At 42.0% G+C, this 16,483-nt stretch overlaps 1 long non-coding RNA gene across 6 annotated transcripts in view; it reads right to left on the bottom strand.

Moving 5' to 3' along the window:
- The window catches only part of LOC135179971 (uncharacterized), a 158,660-nt gene extending 150,474 nt beyond the window's left edge, over positions 1-8,186 (bottom strand). For 4 of the 6 annotated variants that reach the window (XR_010304213.1, XR_010304214.1, XR_010304217.1 and 1 more), the window contains exons 1-2: positions 8,118-8,186; positions 5,585-5,683 (exon numbers count right to left, since the gene is read on the bottom strand). This is a non-coding gene — a long non-coding RNA (uncharacterized LOC135179971). Of the gene's footprint in view, positions 1-5,584; positions 5,684-6,845; positions 6,970-8,091 lie in introns of those variants that run through there. The other 2 variants (XR_010304216.1, XR_010304215.1) reach the window with 2 other exon arrangements.
- Between the last annotated feature and the right edge of the window lie 8,297 nt (positions 8,187-16,483).

Below are 16,483 nucleotides of genomic sequence, written 5' to 3' on the forward strand. Positions count from 1 at the left end.
ACTATTGCTCACTTTATGGAAACAAAATTATCTGGAGACTGTATTCTGTAGCATTAGGCTTCATTCTACTCCTGATAAAGTTTTCCCATCACCTAGTGTGATGTATAGACTGCTTCCCAAAGACCTGAATTATTCACTATCTGGAACTCACCCTTATAATGAAAATCATCAACAGTTGTAGTGAAAATCATCTCTAACAGTGTTTTCTTCCTAAAATTAAAAATAGTCAGCTTTCCAGATGCTGAGATCTGGCTGTCAGAAGGTTTGATAGACCTACTAGAGCAACAAATTGAGTGCCAAAACAAAAATGGACTGGAAGATTACAAGGACCCCACTAACAAGAGTGCAGCCAGTTGTATGTCCCAAAGATACAGTACATGAACTAAAATTGAATTAATACAGGCAGAGATGAAACCATAAACAATGTTAAACCAAATTATTTTTTGCATCCTTTCTATCTCTCAAGCTATCACTCCACAATAAAAAAGAGCACATCTTATTGCTTTGAGCTCCACAGAATCACAGAACTTTAGCAGCTAGAAGGGACCTCTAGTGATCATCCAGTCCAACCTCCCTGCCAAGGCAGGATAACCCAGGGTAGTTCACACAGGAATGCACTCAGGTGGGTTTTGAAAGTCTCCAGAGAAGGAAACTCCATAACCTCTCTGGGCAGCCTGTTCCAGTGCTGTCACCCTCACTGTAAAAAAAGTTTCTCCTCATGTTGAGGTGAAACTTTCTATGTTGCAATTTGTAGCCATGGCTCCTTGTCCTATTGATGCTGACCAGCTAAGAGATTGGCTCCATCCAGGTGACACCCACTCATCAGATATTTGTACACATTAACAAGATCTCCTCTCAGTCTTCTCCAGACTAAACAGCTCCAGGTTTCTCAGTCTCTCTTCATATGGGAGATGCTCAAGTCTCCCAGACAACCAGCAACAGAACAAGGGGACACAGTCTCAAGTTGTGCTGGGGGGAGTTCTAGGCTGGATGTTAGGAGGAAGTTCTTGCCAGAGAGAGTGATTGGCATTGGAATGGGCTGCCCAGGGAGGTGGAGTCACTGTCCCTGGAAGTGTTCAAGAAAAGACTGGATAGGGCACTTAGTGCCATGGTCTGGTTGACTGGATAGGGCTGGGGAATAGGTTGGACTGGATGATCTTGGGGGTCTCTTCCAGCCTGGTTGATTCTATGATCATTCTCATGGCTTAATCATCAAGGAGAGCACCGCCCAAGGAGATTCTGTTGTGCATTCTGCCTTGAGCAAAGAAGCAAAGTTGAAGGCAAATAAAACACCACATTAGTAGAAGAGGTTATTTTAAGTGGGCTAAACTTCCTGCAAAATTAGAGTACTTTCTCTCCTGGTGGATGCCTGTCCAGAACTGCTGGCTCAACACGTAAACAGCTTTCCGATCTCACAAGGGGAAATGACTGTCAGACAAAATTCTCTATTTTCACCTGTTTGGCAGATATAGTAAATTCGTTTAATTTTATTTGGTTTTATTTATACTGTTGGATTTGTCCTCAATAACAGATGGACATGTTATTACTGAGGAGAGTATGTTGCAGCAGAAATATCTATAAATATTACCAGGATAATAACTATTGGTGTTTGTGATGGTTTGGGTGTTACCCATTCCTCCACTCTTATGAATCACCCAGACTAGATTCAGCAGTCTGGAAATTAAGAAATGAAGCTTTATATCTACAGCTTCATACAATACACATGCAGATATTTACAATACATACACCTAAATAGAGAAATATACAAGTTAAAAGGTAATACAGAAACACAACAGCCCTCCCAAAAACCAGAGTCCCCAGGAGGTCCTCCCAACCATCCTTTCACCTTCTTTCCACCCCTCTATTTTTTCCCAGAGTTTGCCTTACGTGGAAGGGGAGTTTGGAGGAACATCCAGGGGTGTTGGAAAGCAGAAGGATTACACAGAAAGCAGGCCAGAGAGAAAAGTACAAGCACCAGCTGCAACAGAGCACCACTGCAACTCTGTTACCTATGTTTTGTGTTCTTAGTTTTACACATCTCAGCAAGCCTATGAGCTAAGTAGACAACACTACTGTTTCCTTTCCACATCCTATAATCTAATTTCTTTCACTAGAATATTTCAGCTAGCCTCAATCCAGCACAGTGTTGGTCTCAGGTATTTTTCCTCCAGAGAGCCTGAGGTGTTTTCTTTGTGTGCTTGCCCTGCTAAGTTAGCATAGGAAGGAAAAAAAATTAAAACTGATATTATAACAAACCCTCAACATTACTGCAGAGGAAACAACTCATAAACCTTTATTTGCATTATTAAGATACTCCTTTTACTGAAAGGTGTGTTTTGGGTTGAACAGAGAGTTTCACATGGAAAAAAGAAATGTGCTGCCTATAGCAGAAAATTTCTCTGGGTCCAAGCATACTGGTTTCAGCTCTACAGCTTGCTCTCAGTGTGCCTGAGCCCTTAGCTGCTCCAGACATTTGAGAGGTGCTGTAGGAATCAGGTGAGGCTGCTCCCCCCATAAGCCACTGCCAAATGCAGTCTCCTTGTCAATGGGTCCACAGGAGCAGCAGGTCAACAGAGCCTACGTTGTGTTTTCACTCTCCACTTTACCTCCTCATACAGACTTGTTCTATCTCCTGGCCCTTATCTCTGTAACTTTTGTTTTCAAAACCCAAAAATCTCAGTGTAATATACACTGCTCAGAGTGTTGCTCTGCTGCTGCTCATGTAGCTGAACATTCATGAAACATGCTGAACTACGCAGTTCTGCCAAAGTTGGCTTGGCATAGGGAAGCATGCAAAGAAAAATATTAGATTATTAGGCAAATTCACCTAATAAATTTTATGTTCTTCCAGACCTTGGGAGCCAGAAGACTGGGAGTTCTATTATTTATAATACTGAAATTAGGCCATAAATTTCACTTGTATGCAATTTCAGACAATTGTATCCTTATTCAGGATAGTTTGGAAAATTCAGATTTCCAAAATGTGGATAAGAATTTTTGGTTTCACTGCTTTATCTGACTAAGCTCACTGATGACATTAAGAATTCATCTGCCTATGCAGAATTGCAAGTTTATGAAGAAAATGTTATGTTCTGTAACATATGAACAAGATAGCTTCCTACATTCATAAATTTTAAAGCAAATATATAATAAAGAATCATAGAATTCTATGATTCTTTATTATATATCAATTATTATATATAAAAATATATTTATTGATGATCTGGACAAGGGGATTGAGTCCTTCATCAGTAAGTCTGCAGATGACACCAAGCTAGGAGCAGGTGTGAATCTGTTGGAGGGTAGGAGAGCCCTGCAGAGGTACCTTAACAGGCTGGATGGGTGGGCAGAGGGCAACAGGACGAGATTTAACAAGGCCAAGTGCAGGGTTCTGCACTTGAGGCACAATCACCCCAAGCAGCGCTACAGGCTGGGGTCAGAGTGGCTGGAGAGCAGCCAGGCAGAGACCTGGGAGTACTGGTAGAGAGTAGCTGAACATGAGCCAGAAGTGTGCCCAGGTGGCCAAGAGAGCCAATGGCATCCTGACCTGTGTAGCAAGTAAGACAAAGGAGGATATTCTTCCCCTGTCCTCAACACTGGTCAGGCCACACCTTGAGTCCTGTATCCAGTTCTGGGCTCCTCAATTCAAGAGATGTTGAGATACTGGAACACGTCCAGAGAAGGGAGACAAAGCTGGTGACAGGTCTGGAACACATTCCTGTAAGGAGAGGCTGAGGGAGCTGAGGTTGTTTAGCCTGGAGAGGAGGAGGCTCAAGGGTGACATCATTGCTGTCTACAACTACCTGAAAGGAGGCTGTAGTCAGGTAGAGGTTGGTCTCCTCTTGCAGGGAACCAGCAACAGAACAAGGGGACACAGTCACAAGTTGTGCTAGGGGAGAAATAGGCTGGATGTTAGGAAGAAGTTGTTGGCAGAGACAGTGATTGGCATTGGAATGGGCTGCCCAGGGACCTGGTGGAGTCACCATCCCTGGAGGTGTTCAGGAAAAGCCTGGCTGAGGCACTTCGTGCCATGGCCTAGTTTATTGGACAGGGCTGGGCAATAGGTTGGACTGGATGATCTTGGGGGTCTCTTCCAGCCTGGTTGATTCCATGATTCAAAGATTCTTTAGTAGTACAGAATTTTTGCTATCATATTTTGAATAGGATTGGCTTAAAGTTGCGCCCAAAATACAGCAGGCTGATGATGGCCAAACTGTGCCTGGAATCTATTTCAATCAAAATTCAATACATTATTTAGGATAATAATCAGTGTTAAAATCATATTCCCAGCCAAGGTAAGATTAGATTTATGGGAAAAAGATTATTTGGCAGCAAAATGAAATAGGTTTTGGATACATACATTTGTCAGATTTTTAACAGGACATTTCAAAGCTGCCTATGAGTTGCAAACAGTTAAGTTTAACTGCATATACTAGTCACACCAAAACAAAGATGTTTACTGACCACAAAGCAGAAAGCACTGTAGAACAGAAAAAAGGTTGTTATCTTTCCAAGAGAAAATCCATGCTGCCTGTAACCATCAAGTAGTAATTACAGTAGATAGTAGCAGACAAAAGAAAGGAGATAGTAATCCTGAAATGGGAAGACTGCACCATGGAAGCTGACAAGCAGCTCTAAGATTACCCACTACAACAAACTTTAAAACAGTGTTATATCTTTCTTCCTCCTATTGTAGTAGTGGTCTGTACTCAAACTGTCATTCTAAAGACAGAAAAAAACCCAGTTTAGGCTTAGAAGCCCTGAAACTCCTGTAAGACTTTCCTGTCCACTCTAAAAGACAGAAAACAATCACGAGTTTGCTCAGATTTATTTCTACCTCCAAAAACTCAATAAGGTGAACGAGTTCAATACATTTCTTACAAACCAAGAATTGCTACTTTCTGATATTATTATTATAAAAGCAGCAGCAGTTGTTCTAATTAATAATTCTATATTCCTTTTTCTGTGTGTGATTGTATAAATAATAGGAGACATTCTTTTAAATATCATGATTTTCTGATGAGAACTGTTGTAATGCCACTCAGCTACCTAGAGAAACTTTTACCTGCCTAGAACAGTGCTCTGGGAGAAATACTTCCCATTGACAATTTTTTTACAACAATAAAACACATGAAGGAGTTTCAGTCTTAAGAGATATTTTGCAGAAACTCCTACTTTTTAAACAGACTGTTTAACATGAAATTCCCCAACACATGACATGCATCAAATGTGACCAGCTTACATATAGGAAAGAAGCAGGAAAGTGGACAACAGCAGAGGATATCTCCCACAACAGAAACAACCTGCCAGATATCCAGTCCAAAAAAAAAAAACAGGGTGCATCATCCAGAGAACCAAATAATGTTCCTTAAATGGCTTGACTTAAACAACATACTCACAATAACCTTGCAGAGACAGTCAGTGAAGGGCACAACCACACAGGGAAAGGTATTTAGCACAAGTCAGCTTTGACTCCCATCTCCACCCCCCCCCATCCCAGGGAGGATGTGAAAAAGCCTGTAAAAGATGAACCAATTCCCAGACGAACTGGAAAGTACAACTCATAACACTAGAGGATACTCACAATTATGTACTCAGTAGAGGCTCTGCTTTTATAGAACACTGCAATTTCCCTCCATTAACCAACAACGTCCCATAGATGATAAATTTGCTTTGTCCTTTCCTGTAAGTCGGGAAGAAAAGTAAAGACATGGTTAACACCTCCTTACAGACACAGATGCCAATTATCCATTATCCCATGGTCTAAGTAACACAGCTAATTAAGTTAGAATAATTGTTTTCAACTGGTATTCAGTTTTAAAGATTGCTGTTTCTCTTTCGTATTAGGAAAAGCATATACTCCTACAAGCTGCAAGTTTTCTTTCAGGCTATATTTTTTTGGTCTAAGATGCTACTTCCAGCCAAAATATTGTAGACTGTAACAGCTAAAGTAGTACTGCTCTTGTGACAAAGTGCTACATAAATTTAAGAGACCTAGATGACCTGAAGATGTTAAAAACTTCAAAACACACAGCAGTAAGAGAGACATCTATGGAAGTATTTTTAGGCCAAATGGGAATGAAAGTAAATATAAACTATATCTGCTAACAGACTAGTAAGAATCAGATGGAAACAGATGAGAAGGAAAAAGTGAGAGCAAAATAAATTCTTACAGAAAAGATACATCAGCTAAAAGTAAACTCTTCAGGTAAAGAGCTCTTACTATAAGAAAGGAGAAAAAAATATATGAAGGAATAGGAGTGAAAGAGAAGATACAATTAGAGAATGCTAACAAACAAATGGCCATGCAACTAGGATTCATTTCATCACTACATCCCTATATTGCATATCTCAAGTAGGAAATTAAAACTAAAACTATGTACCCTAACTGCTGGACCACAGAGATTTAAATTCCTGAGGTGGGATAAAAGAAAATTCAAGTTGGTTGCTGAAAATATGCAGGTGCCCTCAAAATGCTCAAACCCAGCAATGCTATTTGTTAAAATTACTTTCGCTGTTGCTGCCATTGCCCTTTCCAAACCATTATATATATATATAGGTAATGTTGCTAATATCAGTTCTGCAATATTGAAAGGAAAATTCTCAAGACAGTAAATTTCTAAGAAGGACAGATTTAGACTAAATGAAGACAGTTACACTCCCCTCACTCAGACCACTAGTCCCATTAAGATCTAATTACTCAGCCAATTGCTTCATCCTACTTAAGATATTAAAGAAATGAGTAGGTCATAAAATTCTCATAACCATTCATTTGTGTGAATGATACAAATTCATACAAATTGATACAAAGATACAGTGTATCTTTGCAATAGTATACTTCATACCCTCTGATGAATAACAGCACAAACTTCACTCTGCATATTGTGGAGAGCTCCATTAAAGCAAGGTCATTTCAGTTTGAAATTGGTGTTGATGAAGCTGGATTATCTAATATATCAGACCATTCTGGGTAGCTATCCAAAGGAAACAGAAGTATTTACATGAAGGACAAGAGCAAAACGTCTTCAGAACCCAACAACCTGTCCTTATGTATAAATCAAGCACAAAGCAGGCTCAGAACAGAGCACAAGAAGTTTTCAGTGTTGACCTAAACCTCAACCCTCTCACAATTCACCAACAAATCTATCTTATTTATTTATCTTTTTCTTTCCCCCTTTTCTCTCTCCTTACTTCAGAAAAACCCTTAGGTCTGACAGTTAAAAAGTTGAGCCTCCAAAGACCACACTAGATTTCGCACCATCAGTGCAATATAGAATTGTATATACTTGCTTACTAGTAGTTAAATAAGGGCAAGTTTTGTCTACTTTACATATATACTTGCATACTAGTAGTTAAATGAGGACAAGTTTTATCTACTTCACATACATACTCACATACTAGTAGTTAACTAAGGGCAAGTTTTATCTACTTCACATACATACTCACATACTAGTAGTTAACTAAAGGCAAGTTTTATCTACTTCACATACATACTCACATACTAGTAGTTAAATAAGGGCAAGTTTTATCTACTTCACATACATACTCGCATACTAGTAGTTAAATAAGGGCAAGTTTTATCTACTTCTCATACATACATACTAGTAGTTAAATAAGGACAGGTTTTATCTACTTCACATACATACTCACATACTAGTAGCTAAATAAGGACAGATTTTGTCTATTTCAAATGGAATCACTGATTAAGATCAGTTCTCTGCCTATAATTTAGGCAGAGCACGGAATTCACCCACCCTAACAGCCTGACCTTAGCATTAATCTACTCCAAATGCTTTAGAAGAAGGAACAAGGTAGTTGTCTCTGTTCTAGCTTAAATCTCCCAGAGACGCAAATACAGTTAATAGAACCAGTAACAATTTATAGGATGCCTTTCCCTCTTCCCCCTCTTTTCTCCAAAAAAGGGGAATTAGCTGTAGAGAGGAAAACATAAACAGACCCAAAAAAACAGTTGCACTTCAATTTTGAAGTTAAAAGAAGAACAATTAACAGTAAATAAAAGGTATATGAGGTAGGGAAGTTACAAAAGGTATAAGGAAGGGAAAAATAAGATACAAAATATGTAAATACAACCAGATTGATGGGAATAGTTTGCCCACCTCAAGGTTTATGGCCACATGGTAAAACAAATAGCAGCAAGAAACAGGATGGCAACACCAGCAAGCAGGAGGCAAGGAGAGAGAAACAAAAACAGCACCTTCCTCTGTGTTTTATACCAGCTTGGGAGGGCTAGATAGGAAGTGGGAGTGGGCTAACCACCACATCTGATAGTGTTTGGACCCACCCCTGGGAGGGGTCAGGTCCACCTGGGGACAGGGTCAAGACCACTCCCCCAGGAGGGTTAACCCTTTGCAGGAAGGAACAAGGTAGTCATAAGATACACACAATGGGAAAGATATAGTGGAGGTGGCATGAAAAATCAAGCAGTGTGACAAGTCACAGTGGGAAAAAAATAAACATAGAAAGGCAGTTTTAAAAAAGTAAGACATGTATACTGAAATCACTGCCATTTTAGAACTAAACAGTCCCTTCTGTAAGCCTCCTCTATCTTTCTGCAAGCACTTAAGAAAAACAACCTGTCAGAGAAACGTATGTTACAACCAAAACAGGATTTCAAGATCGCTTTTTGTAAGTGGTAGAACTAAAACAACTCTATCACTGATGTTCTGAAGTTATTGAAAGGATGTGGATGTGCTGGAGCATGTCCAGAGAAGGGCCAGGAGGATGCTCAGAGGGCTGGAGCAGCTCTGCTGTGAGGACAGACTGAAAGAGTTGGGGCTGTTCAGGCTGGAGAAGAGGAGGCTCCAAGGTGACCTTCTTGTGGCCTCCCAGTATCTGAAGAGAGCCTACAAAAAAGCTGGGGAGGGACATCTTAGGCTCTCAGGGAGTGACAGGACTAGAGGGAATGGAGCAAAGCTGGATGTGAGGAGGAAGTTCTTCACCAGGAGAGCGGAGAGACCCTGGAATGGGCTGCCCAGGGAGGTGGTTGAAGCCTTGTCCCTGGAGGTGTTTAAGGCCAGGCTGGATGAGGCTGTGGCCAGCCTGATCTAGGGTAGGGTGTCCCTGCCCATGGCAGGGGAGTTGGAACTAGACGATCCTTGTGGTCCCTTCCCACCCTGACTGATTCCATGATTCTATTCAGATCCTATCTAAACAAAACACTTTGCAATGGGAAGAGAAATCTGTAATTGCCCTGAGGAAAGCACTCTAGGCATCAAAAATCAGGGGATGGGTTGTCATTTTTCTTTACTATCAAAAAAGATGCTAAATTTGATGGGCCACATTTAAAATCAAATCACTTTTAAAAGAGAGTTACTTCAAATCACTTTTAAAAGAGTTATTTCAAATCACTTTTAAAAGAGAGCTACTTCAAATCACTTTTAAAAGAGTTATTTCAAATCACTTTTAAAAGAGAGCTACTTCAAATCACTTTTAAAAGAGTTATTTCAAATCACTTTTAAAAGAGAGCTACTTCAAATCACTTTTAAAAGAGAGCTATTTCAAATCACTTTTAAAAGAGAGCTATTTTTCTCTTTGTTTGTTAGCTTACACTTTTTCTTTCCAATGCAGCAAGTTCAACATTGCAGTAAGCCTCTAGGATTAAAAAAATATTTTAAGAACTACTCTTCAACTATCTGGAAATGTCACTACCATGTCACAGCTCAGCAGCAAAGGACGTCAACACCTTCCAAAGGTGCTTAGCAGTGGCTTCAGAGCATTCCAATCATCTGCTGCCTAACACGACAAGAGGCTCCAGAACTGAAAAAACAACTCAGCTGTCCCACAGAAGATAGAAGAACATTCACCGTTCAGAAAGGGCATGAGTATCTGTGGTAGAAGGTCCAAATTATGCCTACAATACATATCCATTACATTCCCCACACACCTGGCCTAATACCCACCTTGGCTCCTCCTTCCTGCTTCTTCTTCCCGCGGGAAAGAAGCGGGAAAGCAGACAAAGCTTTGGCGCCTCTCAGTCTACCACAGGCTCCACATTCGGCCTTGTTTTGCGGCTCGCTTTGTTTTCTGAGAAAGAGAGGTCAGGATCCTAGGCCTGTGCAGCATCCTTTTATTGGGAAATAACTTGGGATTGTTTCTAGGGGTGGTTTTATCTGTTGCTGTTGGTCAAAGACGCTCATCAAAAGGCTTCAAACCCTGGCAAACTGCTTGTGTGCTGCTGCCGCTGCTTCTGTTCGGTTCGCTGCCTGTGTGCCTTACAGCCTCTGTGTGCCTTACAGCCTGTGTGTGCCTTACAGCCTCTGTGTGCCTTACTGCCTCTGTGTGCCTTACTGCCTCTGTGTGCCTTACTGCCCCTGTGTGCCTTACAGCCTTGCAGCCTGTGTGTGCCTCACAGCCTGTGTGTGCCTTACTGCCTCTGTGTGCCTTACAGCCTGTGTGTGCCTCACAGCCTGTGTGTGCCTTACTGCCTCTGTGTGCCTCGCAGCCTGTGTGTGCCTCACAGCCTGTGTGTGCCTTACTGCCTCTGTGTGCCTTACTGCCTCTGTGTGTGCCTTACTGCCTCTGTGTGCCTTACTGCCTCTGTGTGCCTTGCAGCCTGTGTGTGCCTCACAGCCTGTGTGTGCCTTACTGCCTGTGTGTGCCTTACAGCCTCTGTGTGCCTCACTGCCTCTGTGTGCCGCCGCACTTCGCGCCGCGCGTACTGGGACTTGTCTAAGACCGGCAGCCCTGACCCTGCCGGATCGAGCCGAGGGACTGAAACCAGCTTGCCCCTAGGCCGGGATACAGCTATTTAGCTGAGCTGAGTCGAGCCTGAATATAGGTAACCACCTAGAAACGGCCTAGCAACGAGTTGCGACGCCGGGAGCTGGGCCCGCCGCTTCTGCCCGCCGCTCCGGCCCGAGGGCTGACTCCTCGCTGTACGCAGCTCTCGATCGCACTGCCCCAGCCCGCAAAGCTGCATCCTGCTTTGCCCGGGCGGCTGCTGACCACCCGATGAGTTCCTGAGGCCACGCAAGACTTGTGTCGTGTCCGTGGGCCGTCTCAGACGCTGTGCTCAGTCTGGACTACACAAGCAGCACAGCCTCATCACATCCTACCGTGTGAAGTCCACCACCTGGCTGCGACTGCTCGGAGCGCAAATGTCGAGACCCTCAAGCAGTGAGTAACCGAACTCTCTTTGCTCAAGTTGTGAACGTTTGTGCTTAACCTTTCAGCGGCAGTTTGTGCTGCCAGACTCTCCAGTTACAAACGTCATCTAAACACCTTTCCTACAGCATTTAATTTGACTGTATATCACAGTATCACAGTATCATCAGGGCTGGAAGAGACCTCACAGATCATCAAGCCCAACCCTTTACCACAGAGCTCAAGGCTAGACCATGGCACCAAGTGCCACGTCCAAATCCTGCCTTGAACAGCTCCAGGGACGGCGACTCCACCGCCTCCCCGGGCAGCCCATTCCAGTGTCCAATGACTCTCTCAGTGAAGAACTTTCTCCTCACCTCCAGCCTAAATTTCCCCTGGCGCAGCCTGAGGCTGTGTCCTCTCGTTCTGGTGCTGGCCACCTGAGAGAAGAGAGCAACCTCCTCCTGGCCACAACCTCCCCTCAGGTAGTTTTAGACAGCAATAAGGTCACCTCTGAGCCTCCTCTTCTCCAGGCTAACCAATCCCAGCTCCCTCAGCCTTTCCTCGTAGGGCTGTGCTCGCGGCCTCTCACCAGCCTCGTCGCCCTTCTGCATAATAGAATCTGCCTGTGTTAATTGTAAATAAGTTTGGGGGAATCTTCTTTGTATAACTAACAAACTATTTAATATCATTTCACATCAGCCTCATAACAATTCACTCCTAACCCAGATTCAAACCTTTCCTTAACAATATCACAGTGTCACTGGACACTGGAATGGGCTGCCCGGGGAGGTGGTGGAGTTGCCGTCCCTGGGGCTGTTCAAGGCAGGATTGGACGTGGCACTTGGTGCCATTGTCTAGCCTTGAGCTCTGTGCTAAAGGGTTGGCCTTGATGATCTGTGAGGTCTCTTCCAACCTTGGTGATACTGTGATACTGTGAAACTTCTCCAGGTTTTATCCTTATAAAAAAAGCAAACCAAAACCCAAAACATAACAACGCAAAACCCCCAAACAAACAAACAAAACAAGAAAAAACCACAACCCCAAACCCATCACAAAGCCACCACCCAAAAGCCCTCACACCTGCCTGTTTTTAACTGTAGAAATAAATATTTCAAAATCTAAGGCTTTTGTTCTCACTCTGAAGAGTTTAAATTAAGTAGGATTTAAAAGTATCCTTTAACAATAGACATTTAAAACGTTGACAGCATTACAGAATTAATAAAACCTGATGACTTTCATCATAGATTTTACTGTTAACAGTTACATACGTAAATTATTTGCAAAGCCTTAGCAAATAAGTCTGAGTTTATCCTTACGCTTTTGCTCAAAGTGATTATTTTTCTGATCAATAGCAATTTAAATGTCACTCTTCCAAGAATAAAAATGTCAAGTTTTATTGTCTATTTATTTCATGAGATAGCTGATTTTCAGTTTTAACCTGCAATGCAATCATATTAGTTCTTTCAAATTTAAGAACCACACAAAGAAGAGTGTGCAAGAGACCAAGAAGGAGAAAAGAAACCCTGTATTAAAACCCTGAATTGACTCAGAGCAGGTCAAGCCTGAAAGTTTGTTGCCAACCTGTTTAAGACACAATTTAGAATCTAACCCCATTACAAAACCTCAGAAAAGCTGACACTTACACAAAGACAAAGCTCACTGTACTAAGACTTCTCTGTAATAATTGTTTTAACTGATAATGGAACTATTATGAGACAAAAGAAGGACTAAAGCACTTGCAGAACATTTATGTTAGAGAATTTCATACAATCCCTACTAATACCCTTTTACTGGTGCACCTGTAAAGGACAGAGCTCATAGAAATGTTAGAATTAACATTGTAATGGGAATAGTATCTCTGGATTTTATCATATTTCTGATAGTGCTGTGAGGTAGTGATTAGAGGTCAGGGTATCATAAATTCGAGCTTTATCCCTGGCTCTACTTTCAATGAACTCAGAAAAATCAATTAGTCACCCTTCAAATCAGTTTCCCACTGGAAGGTAATAATACAGTTCCTACAAGGTTTTCTGAGACTTCTGATGAAAGCTTGCTGTTCTTATTTAGTATCACACATATAAAAACCACAACAATAGCATTAAATCAATTAGATGAGTACAACTTTTCAGATTTTTATCTTCTTTATGCTTGCAGTTCTGTGTTCTTTCCAGCTCAATGTACAGAGCAACTTTTATTCCTGACCTCCTTGAAGTACATAGGTCACATCCAGAATCCAATGAAAACTAAGAGTCCCAGAAATGCTCTAAAGCACTGATGATCCCAAATCAAGAAATGGAAGCCTTCTCAAGGCATGGCCTCACCACATCTATAGCTTAGACTCACTCTCAGTCCTGATGGTCATTCAGTGTTGGCACCAGCCTCCACGTCCCCAGAGCTCATTGTGCTGGGCTTGTCTTGAGAGCACTGAGTGATGAGAAGTTGTCTACTGAAGTTGTCAGAGCTTGCTGCTACCTGTGCAGTTCATTTAGGGAGGCCTTGTTTGCCTTGTTGACCACCAAAAAGTTTTTACACTACATCCATGACCTTTTCATGTCATGCCTATGCATCCCACTAGCTCTCTGCCTTGACACAAGAAAAAGATCTGAACCTCACCTCTTCCTTCTTCCTACCCTCACCTTCACCTTTCACCTTTCACCTTTTCACAGTGTCTGATTAAAAAAGACAGAGAAACTGAACAACAGTCACAGCACCCTCATGGGGGTGAGTTCTAGGACATGCATACTCCTACCACAAAAACGATGCTTGGCAGTTCTGCTGTACGTTTATAATGCATCTTCCTCTGCAGCAATTCATTCTTGCACAACTGTGAAAGAACAGCCAGCACAGGGATGGATGGGAGATATCATAATGCAGATTCACACCCACAATGAAGGTAATATAATCAGCAGGCAGAATGACTTCTTAAAAGCATAATACCCTCTGCTTTACCAATAGGGAAGCAGAACTATCGTGAAATAATCATCCTTAGTGAACTCTTACAGGGCAAAAAATGCAAGTGTTTTTAGATGAAATCTCCTGGTTTAGCAGATGTTTCCCAGGCAGTTTTGCCATACAGTGCTCCATCTTGTTTTGTTTCAATCTTCTATGCTACATAAAACAATTTATACACATCGAGTAGAATATTTTAAGTCACTACTGCAGGTGACACAGAGAAAATATGTACAACTACCTGAAAGGAAGTTGTAGCCAGGTGGAGGTTGGTCTCTTCTGCCAGGCAGCCAGCAACAGAACAAGGAGACACAATCTCAAGCTGTGCTAGGAGAGGTATAGGCTGGATGTTAGGAGGACTTTTCGTCCCAGAGAAAGTGATTTGCCGTTGGAATGGGCAGCCCAGGGAGGTGGTGGAGTCACCGTCCCTGGAGGTGTTCAAGAAAAGAGTGGATGAAGCACTTATTGCCATGGTTTAGTTGACTTGGATAGGGCTAGGTGCTAGGTTGGACTGGATGATCTTGGAGGGTCTGCTCCTGGTAACTGGCAGCAGTGGAGTTTACCAGGAAAGCAATAAGGCAGTGTGCAATAGCAGCAGGGCTGAGCACAGCAGAGAGAGCAGGCACAGAGCAGGGAAGCAAAAGCAGTGAAGCAAAAGCAGGTTGTTCACCTGCATATCTCCTTTTACCAATGTGGGCCGAGATTAATTGCCCTTTGCACACAGAACAGCCAGTCAGGATGGCAGTTAGCCAAACCTTGCCATATTAGGCAAAGCCACAGGCTCACTTTTCCCTAACTTGGGAAAGGCACAGGCCTTGCACCAGGCAGGCACAAGCTAAGTGTGTGCACCTTACCACAGGACCCTGGGCAGGCCAGACTCAGTGGCTTCAGGTTCTTTTGTGTCCATTTCCCATGCTTGCCTCTCTGGTGGAGCAGAAAAACATGCCTAGGCAAGGCAGGACATGCACAAGCCTATTTTGGGCCTATCAGGCCAACCACAATGAATATTTATATCCAGAATGCTTTAGTTTCATTGCTCATTTCTCCTAGGTCACTCCATACAGTGACATTGGTGATCCAGACCAGGGAGGGTGGCTGAAAACTATACAGAAGGGAAAGCAGACAAACAAACAAACAAAACCAACAACAACAACAACAAATTTAAAACCCAAACCACATACACACACACAGAATCCCCAAACAAACAAAAAACACAGAGAAAGAGGAAATAACCTTTTGCTTTGTTTAATGCTAGAGGGAACTAGAGAGATGGAGCCAAAAAATAAGCTGTACTCAGGAAGGATAGTTCAATCCTCCTGAATTTAAACACCAGGAAATGAAGTTATATCTCTTTTTGTAATTTCTCCACAAATATAAAACCTAAACATGCTTATTTGTGGCTCATTAACTGGGAATTAAGGCAGCCATGTGTACGCAGCTTCCCCTAGTAGCTCAGCAGCAGCAGCAGCTCTTCTCTCCTTCTCTCTGCCTGGAATATTTTGTATTTTACTTCAGAATCATTATCATGAGTTTGAAAGTGTCTTTGGTACAGGAGACTTACTCAGGGACCAAAAAGAGTTGTGAGTACCTGTGTTGGAGTTAGTGCCAAGACTCCATAAGCATAGTTAGAATTTTTCCTGGTTTCACGTTACTATTTTCCAAGTTCTGATTGTTTAAACTGTTTAATTCTCTGCAGCTACCTCCTGTCAACTGAAAATCCAAAGAAACTCAGGGAATTTTCCTGATTTTTTAAATAGTAATTTTTAGAATTAATGTTAATACAGAAATATTCATAATTAGTGCCTGATTATTTATTTCCAGTAGACAGGAGCTCTGTACATTTGACAGAAGTTACTAGTTCTTTCTAACAGTGTGAATAACAGACACTGAAACTATACCTCCACAAAATAAAGGCTTAGATAATTGTAATGAAATACTATAGTCTGGTGAACTTCTGCAAACAGGGTTATTCTTTGATAAATTATTTCTTAAAAAGTCACACATTATTTCTTGTGAATAGCTTCTTCCAGTCTTCCGACTCTCCAAGTTTTCATAGCCACACTATGATAAGTGAGAAATATTTCATAATGGTGGAATGGATGCCAGTCTTACATTGTTTTTTTTCCCCCTTGCTAAATATAGTTCTTGCACACTTTGAGATTGAATAAGAGAAAATCAACTCGATTTAGGTAAAATAAGCAAAAGCAGCGCTAGGCAGCTGGGGAGTCTTCTGCCCATCAACGGCTTGCAACATGACTGAGCTTTCCAACCCCTTTATATACGCAACTGCCATGAGGCAGTAACTTTCCATCACCTTACGTGCATGTCTAAAGGAAGTCAAGGGGTGTTGCCAGGCTGTTGGAGAAATTCTTGCTAGCAGAGGACACAGAAATGATAAACATGAGCAACCCGTGCTGGGAATGTCCTT

This window comes from Pogoniulus pusillus, chromosome 12, assembly GCF_015220805.1.
Source record: "Pogoniulus pusillus isolate bPogPus1 chromosome 12, bPogPus1.pri, whole genome shotgun sequence".
NCBI lineage: Eukaryota > Metazoa > Chordata > Aves > Piciformes > Lybiidae > Pogoniulus > Pogoniulus pusillus.